This window comes from Bubalus bubalis, chromosome 22 (assembly GCF_019923935.1).
Source record: "Bubalus bubalis isolate 160015118507 breed Murrah chromosome 22, NDDB_SH_1, whole genome shotgun sequence".
NCBI classification, from domain to species: domain Eukaryota; kingdom Metazoa; phylum Chordata; class Mammalia; order Artiodactyla; family Bovidae; genus Bubalus; species Bubalus bubalis.
This window is the reverse complement of record NC_059178.1, coordinates 36,133,791-36,158,493: the sequence shown is the minus strand read 5'-3', so window position 1 is coordinate 36,158,493 and position 24,703 is coordinate 36,133,791.

The window sequence follows — 24,703 nt, the reverse complement described above, 5'->3', positions numbered from 1 at the left end:
CCACAAAGGACCTCCACTGTCAGCAGAGAGGGATAAACAGCTCCTTTTAAGCAGAGTAAAAGTTGCACTAGACCATTGTTTCCAGTGTGCTCTCAAATGTTCCTTTTCCAAAATGGAGATTCTATTGCAGTCAACAGTGTACCTGCTCCTCTACTGTTTATTTAGGGGTGGGGGGTATGGAAGAGAGAGAATATGTTGACTTGATGAAGAGGATTGTACTTCAATCAGAGATCCTGGACTTTAAGCTGGATGAAATAACTGCATCAGATGTTAAGACTCTCTCCCTTAGAAAGGAGATGAGTGTGTTCTAATTATGGAAAGAAGTTTATATCTAGTGGGGTGGCTAGAGCCAGAGATAGCTAGTGAAAGTGTAGTGAAATTGTTATTTGCTCAGTTACGTCCGATTCTCTGTGACTGCTAGGCTCCTCTGCCCATGGACTTCTCCAGGCAAGAATACTGGAGTGGGTTGCTATTTCCACCTTCAGGGGATCTTCCGGACCCAGGGATCAAACCCAGGTCTCCTGCACTGCAGGTAGATTCCCTCTGAAAGCAGGAAATGAATCTCACAGGTGAAAGTTACCCTCCAAGTACCAGGAGAGAGAGAGGCAGAGTTAGAGAATTATCTTATCGCCAGAGATGGAGAATTCAGAGTCAAGAAGGCTGTATAAACAAACTTTGTTACTTCTTCACTAATTTATTACCCCAACACAAACTTCTTGTCTTATCAGTTCTTAACAAATGTATTGTTTCTTTGTCTAAAAGGCATAAAAACTGCCTGCTTTGGTCACTTCTTTGAGTCTCACATTTTTTGATGAGCATCTGTGCATACAAAATTAAATTTGTTTTTTTCCTATGAATCTATCTTATGTCAATTTGTCAACCAGCAAAAAAACCTAGCAGGGAAGAAAGGAAAAGCTTTCCTCCTCTACAATGACAAAACAAAATCAAGAGACAAACAGATCTAATGAAATGTTTGCAATGTGTCTGAGGTATGAAGTATTAACAGAATTAATAAAAAGAACTCCACAATTAATTTTTTAAAAAGGAAAAAGTAACTAAATTAGCAAAGGATATGAATGAACAATTCCTCAAAGAAGAAATACAAATTACCCATAAATATATGAAGAAATGTCTCAAAGTCAATAGTAGTTAAGGAAACAAAAATTAAGGAACAATGAGATGTCATTTTTCATCTATTGGGCAAAAATTTTAAAGAATAGCAATTTCCAGTTTTGGCAGCTTAAAAAAAAATGATGAATTTATGGAATGCTACTATTTCTTTGGAAAGTATCTTGGCACTACCTATTAAAGTTTCTTAAATGCAGTGTTCTTTGACACATGATTCTAACTCCTTGAAAGTGTATCTGTTGAGACAGGTTAAGTTATAATGCATATTCAGATAGATATGCCAGAAGCTTAAGCCAATAGAGGTTTATTAGGGCTCCATAGCAGTATAGGTGGACTGGGAAGATTGCTGATTGTAGTCACTTAAAGATCCAGGCTAAGGGGCTTCCCTGGTGGCTCAGTGGTAAAGAAACCATCTGCCAATGCAGGAGACACAAGTTCGATCCCTGATCTGGGAAGGTCCCACATGGTGGGGATCAACTAAGCCTGTGTGCCACGACTATTGTGCTCTAGAGCCCGAGAGCTGCAACTACGGAAGCCTGCGTGCCCTAGAATGCGTGCTCTGCAACAAGAGACGCCATCACAATGAGAAGCCTGTGCACTGCAATTAGAGCGGCCTCTGCTCAACACAACTAGAGAAAACCTGCACCTGCGCAGCAATGAAGACCCAGCACAGCTCAAAATTTAAAAATAAATAAATAAAAGTACTTAAAAAAACAAAGACCCAGGCTAAGAGGGGCTAGTTCTCAAGAAGTGACATCCATCACCTTTGCTCACAGTTGATTGGCTGAAGATGCCATGTGATCATGCCTAACCAAAAAAGACCCAGGAAGGACAGTGCTACTATATGCCAAGAAGAGAGCCTTTGTGATGATACTTTAAGAATCCATTCTATAGAAATTTATCTGCCTGCAAAACAAACAATGGTACATTCATATGATGGAATAACTGTGTGTGTGTGAGTCACTCAGTCATGTCTGACTTTTTGCCATCCCATGGACTGTAACAGCTCACCAGCCTCCTCTGTCCATGGAATTCTCCAGGCAAGAATACTGGAGTGAGTTGCCATTTCCTTCTCTAGGGGATCTTCCTGACTCAGGGATCAAACCCAGGTCTCCTGTATTGCAGGCAGATTCTTTACCATCTGAGCAACCAGGAAGCCTAAGAAAATACTACTCAGCCATAAATAGGAACAGACTTGGTACACACAAGCAGCATAGTTGAACCTTGAAAGCATTTGCTAAGTGAAAGAAGTCAAACCCCCAAAACTATATACAATAGAATTCCATTTATATGACATTCTGATAAAGGCAAAACTATAGAATGGAGAGGATTTCCTTGGTGGCTCAGTGGTAGAGAACCTGCCTGCCAATGCAGGAGATGCAGGTTCGATCCCTGCGTCTGGAAGATCCCCTGGAGAAAGAAATGGCAACCCACTCCAATATTCTTGCCTGGAGAATTCCATGGACAGAGGAACCTGGTGGGCTACAGTCTATGGGGTTGCAAAAGAGTTGGACATGACTTAGCAACTAAACACAATAACAAATAGCACAGGATGGAGAACTTATCAGTGGATAAGGATTGGAAGTGGGAGGAAGAACTCCCTGCGAAGAGGCAAGATAAGGAAACTTGGGGAGAGAGAGTGATGGAACTGTTTCCTGGGATGATTTTGATGGCGGATATGATTCAATGTATTTGTCAAAAGGCTTAGAACTAATCATCGCAGAAAGCAAAATTTACTGTGTGTAAGTTTAAAAACACATTAAAAAATAAAGAGATGAATTGTTTTTGTTTCTGTACACAGACTTTGCTATCAGAGTAGTTTTTAGTGTGGGTGATGTTTAGCAAGTATACAATATGTACATTTCAAATTTGTTCTTACTTTTCTTTTTTAACTTTTGGCTTCACCCCACAGCATGTGGGATCTTAATGCCTGGACCAGGGACTGAACCCACATCCCCTGCATTGGAAGTCTGAGTCTTAATCACTGGACTGAAGAGGGAGTCCCCTATTCTTACTCTTAAATTTCTAAATGATTCCAAGTTGAAATTCCAAGAGAGTGCCTTCTCAAGTGGCCCTACCTTTCAGAGAACACTAAATTAAAATGTGAATGAATAGGACTTAGCCAGATTCTTTATAATGTGTGTTATAATATTTGCTAATTAAAAAAAATAATTGTTTCTTACTTAACATTTGAATTAATCCTTTTCTTCTTCCTCACAAATATCCATTGTCACTCTCTCCCCATCTTTTTACAAGGCATCAGATTGTTCATTCACTAAGGAATCCTTGTGGGAGTGTTAAAGAACTATGAGGTATGTTCCGGGTGACTATCCCTTGCTAAATAATTTGCATAATTACATGGTTTAACTATTCAGTTTACCTTACCTTGCTCTCCAAAGGAATAATAATGGTAATTTTTATTATAATCAGCTTTATTCATATTTATAATAACTCCTCTGAAATATTCCCTCAATTATTTGAATGATGTACATACAAAAAGAATGAATAAAATAATGGAAGTTTTAAGCACCATGGGAGCTATTTTTCAACAAGTATTCATTTTGGATTCAGTATTCATATATTGTAACACATTTTCATTGATCAATAGCCTTGAAATATTTTAGTCACTAGCCCAAGTTCACCAATGTTCATGCAAATATTTCATTTAAAGTGTAGAGGAGGTTAATGACAGGAGCTTGAGATGGGACTCTTTCTTTCCTAATTCATAACATATTATTGTTACCAATAAGCATTGACAGGAAAACCCTGTAGCAACTATTTAAAGGCAAAGAAAATCATAAACTATGAAAATGGATTCCAAATATGCTGGTAAGTTTCTGACTGACTGAAGCATAAAATGGTTCTCTTTTTAATGTAGAATCTAGGATTTAATCTTTAGACTCAACAAGCAGTTTTTCGTTGCTCTGTTGGGTTTTTTTGACCTCACCCCTTTGCATGTGGGATCTTAGCTCCCCAACCAGGGATTGAACCTGTGCATCCTGCGTTGGAAAGGCAGAGTTAACCATTCGACCATCAGGGAAGTTCCTCAACATGCAAATTTTAGAAATGAGACATGGATGGTGAAAGCAAAAAATGTGTATTTGCTCAATTCATTTTGGTAGGTGTACCAGGTTATGTCAGTAGCACCAAAAGTTTATCATCTCAAGATTAGGGATAAATTGGGTTAAAGCAAAATTTCAATCTTTCTAGGTCAAATGTTCTCTTTGCTGTTCCCTCTTTGCATCACAGGCACCTTCTCATTCACTTAGATTCAAAGCCACACTCTCTCTGACTCATTCTTTTTACTACCTCCTTCACCACCACCCCGATTTCTCACTAAGTTGCCCCAGTCCTCTCTCTGCAGTATCTTCTAAATGAACCTGTTTCTTGTGAGTGCTCTTTCCGCCACTACAAAACTTATGGCCCTCAGTAGTTCTCATCTCTCTGCCTGAAGCTGAGTCTTGGTTTCCTGCCCAATATCTCTTTCTGTGGAATCAGGTCCTTTATAGACATTTTAGTCCTGATCCTCAATCTGTCTGTGTGGTTGGTCTCTGTTTCCAAGCCCTTCCTGTGATATTTTATGACTACTTTAGGTAAATATGGCAACACGTGGGCCAGATCTCATTTTATGAAGGTTTTTTTTTGGTCAAGGCCAGGGTGAGACTTTTGCCTTATTCAAGTGGCGGAGAAAAGATACTCATTTTTTTTTTTTTTAAGTAGGAAGATACTGACTTTATTTATTTATTTATTTTTAAGTAAGAAGGATATGCAGTAGCACGAAGACTGGATTTGGAGAGAGAGACTGAACAATCAGAATCAGAAGAACATTGGGGTACTCTGTTGTTGTTGCTTGGTCTCTAAGTCATGTCTGACTTTTCTCAACCCCTTGGACTATAGCCCACCAGACTCCTCTGCCCATGGGATTTCCTAGGCAAGAATACTGGCATGGGTTGCCATTTCCTCCTCCAGGGGATCTTCCTGACACAGGGATTGAACCCATGTCTTCTGCACTGGTGGGTTGATTCTTTACCACTGAGCCACCAGAGAAGCTCTTTGGGATAGTTTAGGAGAAAGGTAATGAAGGTCTGAGCTAGGGTAGTTACAGTGAGAAGGAAAAAGAGACCAACTATAAAAAGTGTTAAATAGATACAAGGTATAGGATTCTAGCAAGGATTGTTTAAGGAAGGTGATGAATAAGGAGAAATCATCCATGACTATGTGATTTGTGGTGTTAAGTGATGAAGAGGGTGGAGATGCTGGTAATGGGTGGAGGGAAGATCAGATGTTGGTGGCATTAGGAAGGCTATACATTCAGAGAGACTGGGTTTGCACCTGTTTCTGGTACTTAATTCCATATAACAAATATCTATCTTCATTTCTTTCTGTCTTATTTTGAACATCTCTATTATTGTCGTTGAGTTGCTAAGTTGTGTCCAACTCTTTTCGATACATTGGACTGCAGCATGCCAGGCTTCCCTGCCCTTCATTATCTCCTGGAGTTCGCTCAAATTCATGTCCATTGAGTCAGTAATCTGTGAATGGTGACTGCAGCCATGAAATAAGAAGATGATTGCTTCTTGGCAGGAAATCTATGACAAACCTAGACAGTGTGTTGAAAAGCAGAGACATCACTCTGCTGACAAAGGTCTATATAGTCAAGGCTATGGTCTTCCCAGTGGCCACATATGGTTGTGAGAGCTGGGCCATAAAGAAGGCAGAGCACCAAAGAACTGATGCCTTCAAACTGTGGCGCTGGAGAAGGCTCCTGAGAGTCCCTTGGACAGCAAAAAGATCAAACCAGTCAGTCTTAAGGGAAATCAGTCCTGAACATTCATTGGAAGAACTGATGTTGAAGCTCCAGTGTTTTGGTCATCTGATGTCAACAGCCAGCTCATTGAAAAAGTCCCTGATGCTGGGAAAGATTGAGGGCAGGAGGAGAAGAGGGCATCACAGGATGACATGGCTGGATGCTCAGTGGGTGGTGAGGGACAGGGAGGCCTGGCGTCCATGGGGTCGCAAAGCATTGACAAGACTGGGTGACTGAACAATAACAGTGCCATCCAACCATCTTATCCTCTCTCACCCCCTTCTCTTCCTTTACATCCCTATGGTGGTTTAGCCACTAAGTTGTGTCCGACTCTTGCAATCCCATGGACTATAGCCTGCCAGGCTTCTCTGTCCATGGGATTCTCACCCGAGAATACTGGAGTGGGTTGCCATTTCCTTCTCCAGAGGATCTTCCCAACCCAGGAATCAAACCGGAGTCTCCTGCATTGCAGGCAAATTCTTTACCGACTGAGCTATAAGGAAAGCACATCTCTATAATGGAATAAAAATACCTACCTAAACAGGGTGCTTATGAGGACTGAGTGAGTAACTACATGAAAGGCATCTGCCACACAATGAGTTCTAGACCAATACATGGAAGTTATTATTATTATTGTTATTAGATGGTTACTGTAAGGAAATAAGAGCCATCCTAATTGTATGTGGTTGTCTATCTGCACTGGAATGGACGTGATATAGCGTTTATAGGAGGCATTGCCTCATGACTGGGGAAGCTGGATTGACTAGTTGAGTCCAGCCATCCATGCTCGCCAAGTTGATCTGTCCTTGGGAAGAGTCGTCCAGGAGGTTTCCTCAGTTGATCCGGTTTGCTGGTGAGTTGAAGTAATTTGGAAAGAATCCAAGATGAGAAGGGAAATTCAGGGAGACAGGCTGAAGAATCTAGGTGAGAACTATCTGCGGAGCAGTGAAGGAGAACCCCTTAATGGGAGGCTTCATTAAGGTAGAAGTGGGGGTGGGGTGGGTGGGAGGTGGGTGTGGGGGTTGAGAGTCGGGCGAAGAGGATCTGCTGGAGTCAGAGTTAGTGCAGTAGACAGGGTGTGGCGTGTGAGCCCGGAGCTGCAGAGGTGCAATCACCCTCAAAATCGGGAGGTGCCGGGGAAGGGCGGCCGGGGGTGGGGCTGGGGTGGGGAGGTGGAGACATGGGAGGGGCAGGATTGGGAAGGGACAAATGGGAAATTGCTGGGCTTGGTGGGGTGGGACTCTCCCAATAAATCATCTGCAGTGGCTCCAATTGGCTTGAGTGTTTTTTTCTCTGGCGGCTCTATTATCAGGGCCCTGCTTTCTTACTCTGTTGTCTTTAATCAGTCATGACTCACCCAGGCAGCCAGAAGGCTTCACGCCGCTGGCGGGGTGAGTGGCCCAGAGCAGCTGAGTCTATTTCGCTTGAGCAAACACAGGATTGCACGTCTCTGGGACACGGAGGATGGTATTGGGAAAGGGACAGACCTGATATCGGGGTGGGACAGAATTATTACTTGAATTAATCATATTTAAAAAATGTGTTGCTCATGAAATGATGCACATACCTAAGTAGTATCTGGGGGTTTTATGATGAAAATGTTTGTATTTAGTATTTATAGCACTATGTGGTTGAAGTGTAAGAAATAGGAAAGAAGAGAAGAGAGAACCTCTCTGGGGTGAAGAGCGAAGCTTTGGTATAAACTGGAAGTGAAAAAGTGAATGTGTCAGTTGATCAGTCATGTCCAGTTCTTTGTGACGCCATGAACTGGAGCCTGCCAAGCTCCTCCGTCCCTGCGATTCTCCAGGCAAGAATACTGGAGTATATAGCCATTCCCTTCTCCAGGGGATCTTCCCAACCCAGGGATCGAACCGGTCTCCTGTATTGCAGACAGATTCTTTATCATCTGACCCACCAGGGATGCCCAATATAAGCTTAGAACCGAGTTCAAATCCCAGCTCCTTCACTTAGCCATGTGGCTCTAGAGACAAGTTGCTTAACTCCTTTAGAGGTTCTTTTCCTCACCTGTAGAAAGTGAAAAGTGATACCTATGAAGAGGTGTTATGGGGATTAAATAATGTAGCATAGCCAGACACAGTGCCTAAAAAATGACAGCTCTTGCTACTAAGTTTTACCTTAGATGCTTTTTCTTACCAGTTCTCTCAGATGTCCTTTCAAAGTCATTGAGACAGGAGTGTGATTCCAGTTTCACAGGGGAAGGGTATGTGTCTACACTGGTTATACTATTTGCTGGAATCACAGAGCTGTCTGGTAGCAAGGCTATCACCAAAGTTCGAACCTTTTGACTTGCAAGCCCAGTGCCCTTTGCATATACAATGTACAGACACAAGCAACTAGGAATCAGGACAGCTGCTCAGTATTTACTCAGCTTGACTTCTTAGTAGGATGTGAAAATTATCACATGTTCCACTGCCAGGAAAGGAAGTTGTTGAGGCTGAGTTGGGGGTGGCCATTTGGGCTCCACGAGCTTTTTATAGATTCTCTATCCCTGGAGGATCTGAACATCCAGAACAATTTCCCTGCTTCACTTGCAAAGGATGAGGGTGGGTGGGGGGGCCTCAGGAGATATGTCTATAATAGAGGCGCCAAAGACCGGCAATTGTGGGAGGAAGTAGGGGTGGGCTGAAGGTGTGGCAGCCTTTCTTGCAGCATCGATAATTGTTTTGAAAAGCAGACAGTTGCCTGGAGGAATGGAACACGGGTCTCCTTTTCAGGAAGTCTGCACTGGAGTTGCTAATGGGTGCTACCAATGCCAGCTCACTGCTTTGCTGCCTTGGCCCTTCCCACCCCCTGCCCTCCTCCCCCTCCCCCCACCCCCTGCCCTCCTCCCCCTCCCCCCAACCCATCCCTCCTACATGCTCCACCCCCTCCCCCTCAGTGTTGTTTACTTATCGGACCACCCCCGCTAAGACCCCTCCTCTGAGACAGGGCTCACAGCTTCCCAGTTCAGCACTGTGTCCCCTCATCCTAACTCCAGGTCCAGCAAACAGCTGTGCAGGCTCTCCATAAATATTTGTTGAAAGGGAAAAAGTATGCTCAGAAGTATAATTCTACAGTTTGCGAAGGCAATTTCTCAGGGGAAAAAAATGGCATTTATGAGCAGAGCTTTCCAGCAAATTGTATTCAGCCATAATACTACAAGCATGCGTATAATTATCTCTGTATTTCTTGTTTTTGCATGATACTAATTATTTCTGCAAGATCTGAGTGTTTGCACCAATGTGCAAAAATGAGCACTCTTAAACATGACAGTAGATGGCTCCTGTTTAAAAATTCTGACAGTTACATTCTAGAGTTTAAGGACTTGATTTGGGATCTTCTGTTTTAGAAACAATATATTGTGGAAAGTGAAAGGAAATATTTTACTTCAAAAAAGGAGAATACGAGCATTTTCTAAGCATAAATTCAATGAACACTGTGTTTGGTCTATACATGATAACATTTACAAATAATTTCAAGACATGTTAAGAAACTGATTTAAAAAGGAAACAGGTAGGTAAACTTAGGGCGAAGTGCCTTTCCTGGTTATAGAATATACATTTCCCTAAAATATTCATAATTTGTCACTGTAGATGATTTTACTTTAGAAAAGTATATTTTTAAGACAGTGTGTCTGGAATATTACATCTAGTGCGTCAACACTGCTTTCTCTTGCTGTGTATTCTGTATTTTTACGATATCATACGTTCTCACGTGGGGAAGCAATAAAGGCGTTTTTCTCTGCCAAACTATAGGTCAAGGCTAATGCAAACAAACTGTCAACTTTTATAGAAGAGGCTTCCTAAAGTTTGCAGAGTGTAAAGTTCCAAGACAAACCCCATGGTATCTAGGTGAGGCCTTTTGATACGGATAGAAATCTCTAGGAAGGCATTATGGAATCCCTCAATTATAATGATTGAACCACCACCACCGCCAAGCTGAGAAGTTGCAAAATGCAATAAAGTTATTCCAGATTGTCTCAGCCAGCAATCAGGACTTTCGCCTGCATTTAGTGCAACCTTGGAAGACTAGTGGGGCAAGTCTCAACATGGAGGAGGTATGGGCTTGGGTGCTTAAGAATTTCATATAGATGGGTTTGCATAGAAATCATCACTAGCAGGGGAATTTACTTGTAAGTCCAGTGGTTAAGACTCTGTGCTGTCAATGCAGGGGGCACGGGTTCAATCCCTGGTCAGGGAACTAAGATCTCCCATTCCATGTGGTGTGGCCAAAAGACTAAAAAAGAAGAAGAAAGAAAGGACAGGAAAGAAATCATCACTAGCAGGACACCTGGGAGAGACCTGGAGGCTTATGGCTGCTCATTGTTCAGAAAATGGGCACAGGCACCGAGCCGGCAATATAACCTGCATTCCTCCATGTAAATGTTAATCACACACCTCAGTCTTGCACTTTATTATTAAATTCTGACACATACATTCCATACATGTGTCAGACGTTTTAGATTTTATATAGACCAAAAGTTTTGCTTTGGAAAGGATTTTTACAGGGTGAGGTACATTTAGTAAATGTGTACTTTAATTTTGACCAAAGTACTAATTTCATGCCTCAGGATGGGTTTAAATGTGCCAACAGGATCGTTTTTGCTTGGTGCAAGAGGTGGCCTGTTTCTTTGACCCGCCAACCCTGAATTTGTCCCCACTTTGTGAGCTGTGAAATGAAGTCAGTCACTGATGAAAGGAACAAGAGAAGTTGGAGTCTTGGAAGAAAATCAAGTTTTATCTGCTTGTATCAATCTAAAAGTCCAGTGTCCCATTTCTGAGCTCTTCAAAGCAGGGAGACATTTGGATTTGAAGAATAAAAGACCCAAAAGAGAGAAAAGGATGAGGTGGTGGTATCAGAGCTGCTTTAACGTCAAGAGAGGAAATCTTAGATCTGTACTGCAGGGTCAGTGGGCCAGGGAGAACACTTGGAAAGGAATTGTCTCTGTTTTCTTTGACATGCAATATTATATTAGTTTCAGTTATACAACATAATGATTTGATGTTTGTAAGTATTGCACAAGCGATCACCCCAATAAGTCTAGTTAACATATGTCACTGTACATAGTTATAAATTTTTTTTTTCTTATGATATGTTCCATTCAGGCCTTAAATGACGAGTCTACAATCTCATTCATAACCTCTTGACTTTCTTGGGTGTCGTCTTAGAGCCAGGCCGCCTCTCCTGGACCCTGCCTCTGCCCCGTTCTCCTACCCAGGTCCTGCTTCACATGTGTCCTTCTGCAGCTCACTGGAGTTGTCTCTCTGAGGGCAGTGTATTGCCAGGGTCCAAAGGTAGGTTTGCAATAGGGAAAGTGACTCTTGTTGAATGACTCTAAGGGAAGTGACTTTGACTTTCATTCAAAGTAAATGAAAAAGTGGAGGCAGAGGAACCAAGATCTTGTAGACTTTACTTTGATGAAGCTATTAGGGTGAAGAATCCACCTGTCAAAGCAGGAGACACAAGGGATGCAGGTTCGATCCCTGGGTCAGGAAGATCCCCTGGAGGAGGAAGTAATAACCTGCTCCAGTATTCTTACTTGGAAAATCCCACGGACAGAGAAGCCTGATGGGCTACAGTCTATGGGGTCGCAAAGAGTTGGGCACAACTGAGCGACTGAGCACACACAACACTCTAAATAAAACTCATGACTATTTCTCTTTTTTATTGTCCATTGTGGAACTGATATCTATATAATAGCATTTATTAGCAAAGGAATGGAAGTGGGTTATTCAGGGTGCAAGAGAGTAAAGGTGGAAATAATCACCAAAGTTTAAGAAATGGTTTGTAATACTGCCCCCTGAAAGTCTAGCAGTCCCTATTTAGTATTTAATCCAGAACCATTAACCAATGGAATGGAATGAAAAGTAAATATGCTCAGAGTTCAATTGAAGGGCATAAGAGAGCAAAGCAAACATTCAGACCATTTTATCACAGGTAATATTTTTAGGTTGAAGGCAATCTAAGCAAGGTAAGATTCTGTACTTCTAAAACAGGATGTTTCTTTTGAGTGGTAGTATCTTCATCTGTAGTTTGTGAGTTGTATCTCTTCCCAGGATGAAATGTGAGGGAGAGACCAAAGGAAGAAAAGCAGACATATGTTTCAGTTGAGAGTATGCCAAATACAGTGATTCAGGGCGTCCTAATCAAACAGGCATGAGATCTCACTGAAAAAGAAAAGTTTACTCCACCCATCCTGGAAACTGTTCTTTGCCTAAGCTCAGCATACTGACAACCACTTTCTAGACATGTCACCAAGTTGTTCTGGATTGGCAAGGAAATTATATGAAAATGCTGACCAAGTCAGCTTAAGTCATTATATGACTTTACTGCTGGCTCTTGTGATGGATTCAGCTCTGAGTATGGATTTTTTTTTAAATTCAACAACTAATCTCATTTACGTATGGCTTTTTGATTTGCTCTACATTTTTCTCTACAATTTTATTTGAGCCATACACTTTTGAAAAAAATTGTAAATATGCTTCTACTTGCATTTCTCTTTAATTCTGTAGGATTACATAGGTTAAGAAAATTTACGACTTAAAGGTTTAAGAATCATGTCATCTATACCTCTCATTTTATAGGTGAGCAAAATAGAGGCCATATCTACTGCCACATAGGATTGGATTTTTGCTAATACTCTGATTTTTAAGAACAGCATTCTTTTGTGAGTTATATAAAATGAATACACTGCAAATTATTACTAATGAAATCTGTGGAAAGATTAGTCATTTGAGTTTACATTTATGGTTTCCCCAAGATGGCAGTGCTTCTGAATCACCTGAGAAATCAGAAAAACAAAGCAAGAAAATAAACAGCTAAAGGAGCCAACACAGACCAACTGACTCAGGTTGGTAAGGCTGGACCCAGGCCCTAGTATATGATGAAAAAACTCTCCGGGTGTTGCTAAAGTGATGAATACGGATCCACTGTTTGAGAAACAGAGGATGTTGAACAGCCAACGCTTTGCTTTCCAAGGTGATTCAGCAGAAGGTTGGATACGACAGCTAAAGTATCTGGCTACTTAAGGAGTGCAACTGTAAAATTTTAGTCTGGTGAAACTCCAATAATTTCCAGTTTCAAGCTGATTCTTTCCAGGATCCTTGTCATCACTGTGTCATTTCTAGCTTCGGTAAGAGAACCTCTGAGCTTAATGAACAGGCATGTCCACTTAATTTTCACCAAGGCATTTACAACTGACTCTATCACCAAAATGAATCTTGGAATATTTTAAACTGAGAACTCAGTGTTTGGATTAAATTCTGAATAAATAATCCAATAGGAATTAATGAATGGTGCATTTTAAAAAATAATAGTATAAGGATGTCTGTGGTTGATTGATGTCTAAGAAAAACATAAAAAAAAAAACCAGAAACCACAGCATCTTAGGCCAAATAATTGACTTAATGACATTAGGCAAAATCACAGACCAAGCTTGACGTGTAGAACAGTGGTCCCTAACCTTTTTGGCACCAAGGACTGGTTTTGTGGAAGACAATTTTTCCACGGACTGGTTTGGGGGGGTGGTGGGAGATGGTTTCCGGATGATTCAAGTGCATCACAGTTATTTGTGCACTTTATTTCTATTCGTATTACATTGTGATATAATGAAATAATTATGCAACTCACCATATTGCAGAACCAGTGGGAGCCCTGAGCTTGTTTTCCTGCAACTAGTCCCATCCAGGCATAATGGGAGATGCTGACAGCAGGGTTTGTGTTTATGAGAATCTCATGCCACCCTTGATCCGACAGGAGAGGGAGCTTAGGTAGTAATGTGAGTGATGGGGAGCAGCTGTAAATACAGATGAAACTTCACTAGCTGGCAGCTGCTCGTGCAACCTGGTTCCTAAAAGTCCATGGGTCGACTGGTACCGATCCATGCCCCAGGGGCTGGGGACAGATAGTGTAAGGAATATATTTCACATAGGATTTTATAAACCCCAGTTTTCTAAGGTCTTTTCCATTTGTTTCCTAACTGTGCCCCTGCTCATCACTTCAATGAGCTACATAATTAAAAGACCAAGAAAGATGTTTCTAATGGTGTCATAGTTTGATGATTCAAATAGGCTTCCAAAGACAGTCATTAGTTATAGGGGACAACTATAGCCTTCTCCCCTTAACACTTTTCCACTTTCCTGGGAGCAACACATCTGTTCTTCTGAAAATTCATCTTCCTATCCTTTTAAGCCATGCTTTCAGAGGGTGGTATTAATCATAATATTCTCACTAAGCCACAGGGGTTGACACATGGCTTAAGAATATCTGCACAGGTCTCCTTGGGATTGATTAAAATTGGAGTTAAGAGAAAAAAGCCTTCTCACCTCTGCTGGTGAAGGCACGAGACCATCTTCTGAGGAAGAATGTGAAGGCAAAGGGAGGGGCTGGAAATAGGGTAGGAGGCCTGGCAGGGCTGGAGTCTTTGTCCTATCATCCCATGAGTCTCCTACCCAACTTGTTCACCCTGCTTCTTTGTTTTGGTGAATCAATACATTTTTATTTTTGGCTTCAAAACCAGTTTGGACTCCATGTGTGTAATTCGCAGCCAAAAGAGTTTTAAAACAAAAATTCAGAATATCCTTAGGATTTAGGGAAAATTCACATTATTTGACTTTCTCATAGAATGCACTTGTTGAGTACAGAGGATGGCAGAGACAAATATATTGCTGGCTGTTCTCACATAAGTTTTCACTGCTGGCTATTCTCCGGAAAGATAAGAAGCTCAAAACAGCAACAAAAGTCAAGAGAGGAACAGTACATATGAGAGTAGATTTCAATAGTTATTACTAAATGTATATTTTGTATTTTGCATAAGTGCAAGTACTTACACACTTCAATTTCCTATAGACTAAATTTAATGCCATATTTTGTATTATTATTTTTCAAAAATATTTGGCCATACCTGCAGCATATGGGATCTTAGTTCCCTGACCAGGAATTGAACCTGCACCTCTTACACTGAAAGTTCACAACTTGAAGGTTCATATGTAGAAGACTTACTGTAATTAGAAGGTTCTTTCTTATGTTTAGTTGAGATTAATCTGAACTGAAGTTTTGGCCCCATCTGATAGTTGGGCCTCTGTCCTCTGCAGGCAGATATATCTGAAGTCTTGTTGGAGTTTCTAAGCTCCTATCTTCTCATCTTCAATTCAGCTCAGTCGCTCAGTCGTGTCTGATTCTTTGTGACCCCATGGACTGCAGCATGCCAGGCGTCCCAGTCCATCACCAACTCCCAGAGTTTACACAAACTCATGTCCATTGAGTTGGTGATGCCATCCAACCATCTCATCCTCTGTCATCTCCTTCTCCTCCTGCCCTCAATCTTTCCCAGCATCAGGGTCTTTTCCAATGAGTCAGTTCTTCGCATCAGGTGGCCAGAGTATTGGAATTTCAGCTTCAGCATCAGTCCTTCCAATGAATATTCAGGACTGATTTCCTTTAGGATGGACTGGTTGGATCTCCTTGCAGTCCAATGTTCCTCCAAAAAAGGAGTGTTAGGGACCTTGAGAATTCTTGCAATTGTCAGAAAATTGCTGTGCCACTGAGGACTTGATAAGGTGAAGAAGATGCTTCAACTCTTCATTTCTTTAGAATAGAATGGTTCTTAGAAATTTCTTTTGATGTGATAAAGGGAAAAGGGAAATGAATAAACTGAGAATGAATAGACTGAGATGTGACCTTCTTGAGATATGCCAAGCCCTTCGAGGAGGGTGTGTAAAAGTGGGGGGAAGGAGGCACTTTACTTGTATTAGTGCATTTAAGCCTCATAACAACAATGTAAAGTAGATTACATTATTCATATTCTTTATGAGAAACTTAAGAATTAGGAAGGATAAGCAGAGCTGAACATTCTCTCTTTACTCGTTGAGGCTGTCTATTTCCTTTCTTCTAAAGAAAGATCTTTATGTGTAGAACTATGCACTGAGGTTGAAGTGATCTTAGTGATCATATATGTTCTTACCTAATCCAGAACACTTTTGAAGTTGATGGATATTAATGTTATTATCTTGCGATAATGGGTAGAGACTAGGACTGTCTGAGGGTTCTGGAACTTGGGGTCACCATAACATAAAGTCACTTCTAAGCCACCAAGAAGTCCTGGCCAGGGCACTGTAGGTTAGGGACTTGATTGTAGTAATTCCATCTTTCGTTTCTAACTTTCATGGGACCATCTCCATGCACATTATGAGAAAATATCTTCTTATATCAACATCCACTCAAGAAGTTAAGTGTTTTAATTTGTCCAAGGGATACATTTTCACCTAAATCTGCTTGAGTTCCCAACAAAATTCCAAATAAAAAAAAGCTTCTCTAAGTCTCCCAGGACAGTGGTTGGGATCGAATTCAGTTCTGCCTGTCATGGTTCCAGCTCACTTTGGGCCTCTCTTTCACTGGGTTTCCCAAGGGTTGAACACGTTGGAGCTGTTTCCTAGCCCTTTTCTCTGTCCTGTACAATTGCTATCAGTACACATCTCAGGAAAAGGTGAAATTAGTATTTATAGAATCCATTTGAGATTCCTGATGAAAGATGATTTCATTATATTATTATCATCAACAGACACTGGAATTGTATCCTTAGGGTTATTTGTGACACTCTCTCAACATGAACGCCATCTGAAGCAATGAACCTCAAATATCCACTTGGTAGCATCTTCTAATGACTTTCATTATTTTGCATCAGCAAATGCTTAGTCAATTCATAATGAGAAACGCTCTGTGTGATCGTTACTTAACAAGAAACTAAAACTTGTTCTGCGTGCACAGATAGACTGAATCATATTTTGAATTGGGATAAGCACTAAGAATACAAGTAGAAACTTGTTCAATTATATGCCTTGGAAGACCCAACTCTCAAACAGAAGTAGACTCTGAAGTTGTCAGCATTATCCCAAATGATTCAAGATTGGATAAGCCAAATTAATAGAATCTTGTCCAGTTTCACTTCATGCCTGTGTGTGTATGCATGCTAAGTCGCTTCAGTTGGTCCAACTCTGTGTGTCCCTATGGACTGTGCTCTCTTTCAAAACTAACAAGTCTCACAGGGAGCTCAAATCTGGTGCTCTGTGATAACCTAGTGGTTCAGGGTTGGATGGAGTGGAAGGTGGAAGGGAGGTTCAAGAAGGGGGAGACATACGCCTAGAGCTGATTCATGTTGATAGATGGCAGAAGCTAACACAATATTGTAAAGCAATCATCCTCCAATTAAAAACAAATAAAATTTTAAAAAAAGTATATCTTAAAAGGAATGCTATCACTTTATGTTGAAGAATAAGCTGAAGATGATTATATTCTATCTAGTTATTATGCAAATTAAAGATGTAAAATTATAAAATTCAATGTGGAAAATGATTTGCTCTTCAGTTGATCTCTTTTTCTTAGCTCCCATAAATGTGCAGATTTGGAGCATCGTTCTTTGGCTCAGTTATATTTAGGATGATCTGAAGTGTCCTGGTACTAGATTAAATGGTAGAATTATATACTGCTTAATGTAGCAACAGACATTTATGTTTATGGACATTTTTTTATTGCTTGGCATTTGAAAATACATTTTAATCCACAAAATCAACATCAGAATACTTGATCCCAAGGATGTACTGTGAGACACGTAACACAGTCATTTCTTAGAGAAGTGACAAAAGATGCCTTAGACCACCTATGTGAGTGTGGTGTGCTCATTCGTGTCTGACTCTTTGCGACCCCATGGACTGAGCCGGCCAGGCTCCTCTGTCCATGGGATTTGCCAGGCAAGAATACTGGAGGGGGTTGCCATTTCCTTCTCCATTAGAGCAACTACAAATACTCAGTTCAGTTCAGTTCAGTCGCTCAGTCGTGTCCGACTCTTTGCGACCCCATGAACTGCAGCACACCAGGCCTCCCTGTCCATTACAAACTCCCGGAGTTCACTCAGACTCACTTCCATTGAGTCAGTGATGCCATCCAGCCATCTCATCCTCTGTCATCCCCTTCGCCTCTTGCCCCCAATCCCTCCCAGCATCAGAGTCTTTTCCAATGAGTCAACTCTTTGCATGAGGTGGCCAAAGTATTGGAGTTTCAGCTTTAGCATCATTCTTTCCAAAGAAATCCCAGGGCTGATCTCCTTCAGAATGGACTGGTTGGATCTCCTTGCAGTCCAAGGGACTCTCAAGAGCCTTCTCCAACACCACAGTTCAAAAGCATCAATTCTTCGGCGCTCAGCCTTCTTCCTAGTCCAACTCTCACATCCATACATGACCACAGGAAAAACCATAGCCTTGACTAGATGGACCTTTGTTGGCAAAGTAATGTCTCTGCTTTTGAATATGCTATCTAGGTTGGTCATGACTTTCCTTCCAAGGAGTAAGCGTCTTTTAATTTCATGGCTGCAGTCACCAGCTGCAGTGATTTTGGAGCCCAAAAAAATAAAGTCTGACACTGTTTCCACTGTTTCCCCATCTATTTTCTAGTAAAATAAATTATAATAGGAGACTAATGGATTTTTGATTTTGTAAAGTTCTTTACCTATAGATTTGTTAAGGTTAGGTTAGTTATACTAATCTTTTTGAGGTATATCTTTGGCTCTCTTTCATAGGAAAAGAGATTTTTTTGCATTTTCCAATCTGTTATTTGCTACATCAAGGGAACACTTGAGTTCTAAGGTGAACAGGCTCATTGTTTATGTTGGGGTTCTGCACCCAGGAGGGCTTCCCTAGTGGCTCGGTGGTAAAGAACTCACCTGCCAATGTGAGATGTGGGTTCGATCCCTAGGTCAGAAGGGTCCCCTGGAGAAGAGAATGGTACCCACTCCAGTATTCTTGCTTGGAGTATCCCATGGAGAGAGGAGCCTGGCCGGCTACAGTCCATGGGGTCACAAAGAGTCGAACACAACTGAAATGACTTAGCACACAAGTGCCCAGGACTGTAGAATCTAGGTAAAGGGACCCACTTTGCAGTTATTTCAGTGCTTAGACACTCAGTCGTGTCCGACTCTTTGTAACCCTATGGACTATAGCCCGCCAGGCTCCCCTGCCCAAGAAGATTCTCCTGGCAAGAATACTGGAGTGGGTTGCCACGCCCTCCTCCAGGAGATCTTCCTGACCCAGGTACCGAACCCAGGTCTCCTGAAATGCAGGCAGATTCTTTACCATCTGAGCCACCAGGGAAGCCCCACTGCTAACCAACATGAAAAACTCACCCACAAAAAGCGGTCAAGCAGTAGTTTGCAACCTGTAGTTTGAAATCCTGCCTGTGGTTCTTGCTAAAAGTGCATTTTCCTTGATTCCGCCCCCTCCCCCCACCCCAGGACACAGTCATCTGATCTGGAACCAGATCAGGAATATCAGGTTTACTGAGCACCTGGGTGTTTCCCAATGCTTGTAATCTAGATGCCACTGGAGAACACGCCTGCGGGTTACCAGTGACTAGAACAGCAGCTGGAAATACAAGATGGGTGTGGCTAAGGCAGCAACAGAATGTTTCTCATAGCCTGGTCCAGCCAGGGTGGAGATCTGCAGGGATAGAACCAAAACTGTAACATTTCCTTTTCTGCCATTTCGCTTCCTTTTCTATCAGCTCCTCCCCCAAACCCACCCCACAGGCCCTTCAGATGAGACCCAATTTCTCTTCAATTTTCTAGGATGATAACTGCTAGGAATTTACAGTAAATTCCTTCCAAAGGAAGTGCTTTCACCATAAGAGGATACTCGTGAAACATATTCCTCATCAACTGCTCCACTATTTATTAGAGAAGTTTTGTGTAATGGTTGAAGCCAGGATTGCTGGCTTGGTGTTCAGTCGCTCAGTCATGTCCAACTCTTTGTGACCCCATGGACTGCAGCACGCCAGGCTTCCGTGTCCATCACCAACTCCTGGAGTTTGCTCAAACTTATGTACATTGAGTCAGTGATGCCTTCCAACCATCTCATCCTCTGTCGTCCCCTTCTCCTCCTGCCTTCAATCTTTCCCAACATCAGGGTCTTTTCAAATGAGTCAGTTCTTTGCATCAGGTAGCCAAAGTTTAAAATAGCACAAAGAAAATGTTAAGGTGGAAAAAGTTTTACTTATTATTTGTTATATTTAAGTCAGTGGACCAGTTTTCTGGGCCTAAATACCTGGTGTGAAACAAGTAAGGTTTTGAGTCTTGGATTTAAGGAAAGAAGTGTTCTTTTCACTAATCTTTAGGAACCATTGGCTCCTCTCTATAAACATAAATAAATCCATACTTAGGCATGATAACCAGCTTAAAGAAGGCAGGGGAGAACTGTGAAAATAAGTGAGATATCTGTGAATGAAGCTGAGTGTCTCCTATCAGTGTGTAAAACAGTAATAAAGAATCATTTCAAAAGATAGGCAGAAAGGCATTTGACAGAATTTGGCAGCTTTTCCTAATAACCTCACTGTAATATTTTTAACTGAGGAAGATAAATACATTTCCTTAACTTTAGCTAAATTCGCTCAGCTTAATCTGTGAACTCATATTTGTCTGTTGTATTGCCTCATCCATGTCTCTACTGGTGGTTGACCATCCTTAGGAGGTTATCTTGGCATCTGACACCAGACCTTTGCCTTAGGAGAAAAAATGCCCTTGTTCAATGATATACTTTGATAAGTTTGTTGACATGAAGTGAGGACTTGAAGTAAAGACTGGGAAGAGTTAAGGAAACAAACCCCAAAAATGGATAAACCATTCTACATTAGAAGTAAACCGGAATTTAGAGGGGAATAGAGAAGAGATCAGAGCAGAAAATAGAAAAGGAAAGAATAGAAAGCAGAGAATAGAGAGAGGGAATTCAGGCATGACCATATGGGTTGGAGCCAGAGAATGACAAAAGCTATCAGGCATTTGAGTAAATCCCAGGATTTTAAGAAGAAGCATTTTTTAATCTTGTAATGTTTTGTCTTCTTGTTTTTGCTTCCTAGCTTCTCCTACCCACTCCCTCATCTCTCCAAACCTCCAGGAAACCCTGGTGTGCCTGTGAAGTTCTGTCAGGGGTAGCACTGTGGTCAGTAAAAGGCTGGGACAATGTGGCTGACTGGACACTGACTCACAGAAAGCGTGGCCAGGGAGCTCCACGTGCTGAAGAGCAGAAAAGCACTGGCAACCTGTGGATCAGCGGAGGGGTGTGGAGGCGCAGCTTCAGGGTCACCCTGACTCAGGAGGGGGCAGTGCCACCTTCTTCCTTCCCAATTTGATCAATTTTGTAGATCCATAATATTCCAACAATGGACGGAGGAGCCTGGTAGGCTGCAGTCCATAGGGTTGCTAAGAGTCAGACAGGACTGAGTGACTTCACTTTCACTTTTCACTTTCATGCATTGGAGAAGGAAATGGCAACCCACTCCAGTGTTCTTGCCTGGAGAATCCCAGGGACGGGGGAGCCTGATGGGCTGCTGTCTATGGGATCACAAAGAGTCGGACACGACTGATGTGACTTAGCAGCAGCAGCAGCAGCAATATTCCAACAAGTATCAGTTCAGTTCAGTTCAGTTCAGTCGCTCAGTCGTGTCCGACTCTATGCGACCCCATGAATTGCAGCACGCCAGGCCTCCCTGTCCATCACCAACTCCCGGAGTTCACTCACACTCATGTCCATCGAGTCAGTGATGCCATCCAACCATCTCATCCTCTGTCGTCCCCTTCTCCTCCTGCCCCCAATCCCTCCCAGCATCAGAGTCTTTTCCAATGAGTCAACTCTTTGCACGAGGTGGCCAAAGTACTGGAGTTTCAGCTTCAGCATCATTCCTTCCAAAGAAATCCCAGGGCTGATCTCCTTCAGAATGGACTGGTTGGATCTCCTTGCAGTCCAAGGGACTCTCAAGAGTCTTCTCCAACACCACAGTTCAAAAGCATACAAGTATAATATCCACAACAGAGAAAGAGATAGAAAATTAGAAAAATTGGAAGGGAATAGAGAAAAATTATTGCTGTTTGCACATAACATTTTAGTCAACATATTGATGGTGGTGGTTTAGTCGCTAAGTCATGTCTGACTCTTGTGATCCCATGGACTGTAGCCTGCCAGACTCCTCTGTCCATGGGATTCTTCAGGCAAAATACTGGAGTGGGTTGCCATTTCCTTCTCCAGGGGATCTTCCTGACCCAGGAATCAAACCCCGGTCTCCTGCATTGCAGGCAATCAACATATTACCGTGCGTGAAATTAGTAAACAACCAAAAGAAAGTTGTGTATTGGTGCTTCATGGGAACCTCTGTGAAACGCATCTTTATAATTTATTTTTTAGAAACATTTATAGTAGGCTGACTACAGTTCCAATGTAGAATACAGGTTTACTCATTCTTATAAATTCTTTTGCCTTGTTTATAGGGCTTGAGTTTAACCCTCAAGGTATTGTGAACTCTAAATACAGGGTCTTGCTAAGTCGAAATGAATGCCCAGAAACTAAGCAACACCAGCTAGTATTTCCATCTTAGTGGACAGTGGAAAAAATAATAAAAAATATATTTGTTAAAAGGGATGATAAGGAAGAGGAATATGTAAATCAATATATTTGGGATATAAATGATGATTAAAATCTCTCTCACACACACACAGATGCACACACACACAGGATCCAGGAGATACCTGTGTGTGAAATAGACAAAGGAGCTCTTCCTTTTCGCACATACAGCTTCACACCAGGGTATACAGTTGATGTGAGGAGACCACGTCAGCTTCCACCTCCCACTCACCCTTCCCCAGGTCCCTCTACTCAGAGATCAACCCAAACAAATATATGCAGCAGATTTGTGGAAAGAGAACTTAAAAGTAACCATAAGAATAAAATATAGTATGGTTAGAGATGACTTGAATAAGATATATGCATCATCCATATGAAAAAAATTCAAAACATTACTGATACATATAAAATAATAAATCGAGAGTCTTAGCTTGTGACTAAATTGGAAGATTAAATATTTTAAACACATCAACTGTTCATGCAAATATTGACAGATTTTGGAAACTCCAACTAAAATACTGTGTTCTGAAGCAGAAGCTCTGGTGAATGTAAAAGGTGTTTTTTAGATTAGAAAACTCTTAAAAATTTTTTTATTGATTAATTTATTTTTTATTAGAGGATAATTGGTTTTCAGTATTTTTTAATTTCTATTTTAATTTTTTTATTATGAGTGAATCTGAAATTTATTTATTAGTTTACTTTAAAATGATTTTCATTGGAGTATAGTTGATTTACAATGCTGTGTTTCAGGTATACAGCAAAGTGAGTCAGTTATAAATATACATATATCCACTGATTTTTAGATTCTTTTCCCATATAGGTTATTATAGAGTACTGAGTGGGCTTCCCTGATGGTTCAAGCAGGTAAAGAATCTGCCTGCAATACAGGAGACACGGGTTTGATCCTTGGGTTGAGAAGATCCCCTAGAGGAGGAAATGGCAACCCATTCCAGTATTCTTGCCTGAAAAAAGCCCATGGACAAGGTCACAAAGAATCAGTCGCAACTGAATGATTAAACAGGTAGAACAGACAGAGAACTGAGTGCAGTTCCCTGTGCTTTACAGTGAGTCCTTACCAGTTATCTATTTTATTTTACTCACTATTGACCCTTAATTGACCACAACACAATTCCTCAGAAATATTCATCCCCTTCAGCTCTCCAGGTCTCTATAACTGCCTTCGAAATGGAGAAATCATATAAGCAGTAGGGAAAGGAGGAAGGAGGCTGAAAGGGTGAGTGTTTATGACAAATAGATCGACACTCTTCGGATGATATGATGGAGGAAATGCTGGCAGGGGGGTCTAGATGTCATTGCCTACTTTTGCTTCTATTATCACTATTACCATCTTCTTTCATTCTGAATTTCTCCAGTCTTCTAATCTTATTTTTTTGACAACTCTGACCAGTTAGCCTAGCCATTCATCCCCACCCAGGAGTTCATGAATATCCCTGATTCAGGCTCCTTCTTCCTCTACACAAAGTGAAAAACCAAGTACACTGCTCTTGGCCTTGCCCTTTGGGAGGATCTCCCTTCACCAGCGCGGCCACCCCTGAGTGGGGCTGTAACGTGGCCACAGTCCTCCTACAACTGGCTCTGACATACGGTGCTGACTCAGCTGTGAGCCGGGAGCTTTTATTTCTAATCTTGTTTTTGTTTTTGCCCTGCTTCATCTGTGGACCATAATTAATGCCCATGAGGTTATCTGTGTTAGTTGAGAAAGAGACAAGAATACAAAGGAAATAGGTGCCACAAGAGTCAGGGCCACCTAATCATATCATGTACTTGTGTCTTCTGGGCCTTCTTGGGACCCATCCCAAAATTTCAATTTCCATCAGGTAATAAAATTTTCATGTTCTCACAGGTAAGACCAAGGTCTTATTTCTAGGTTATTGATGGAAAGACTCAGTTGCAGGGTCCTTCCTCAAAGAGATCCAATTTACCCTTCAATGAATGGACTCTGGGTCTATAAGCTCTCTTACATCTGAAAACTGGATGACGGACCATGCATTTTCTGTCCTGATGACTACCAGTCTTTTGCTTACCATCTTTTGATGAAGCAGTATTTTGACTGATTATCTACTTCCACTCTGAGAACACCACAAACTGTGGTCCATTACCACAAATACCAGTTTCTCCAGACCTTAATAACTGTCATTCCAGCCTTGCCACTCATTGTAATAACTGTGTCAAACTTACCTCTGGCCTCTGCCATGCTGGAATGTCATTACCATAGAGGTAATGGTGGCAGCTTTTTTGCATTTCTTTTCCATGGGGATGGTCTTGATCCCTGTCTCCTGTACAATGTCACGACCTCATTCCATAGCTCATCAGG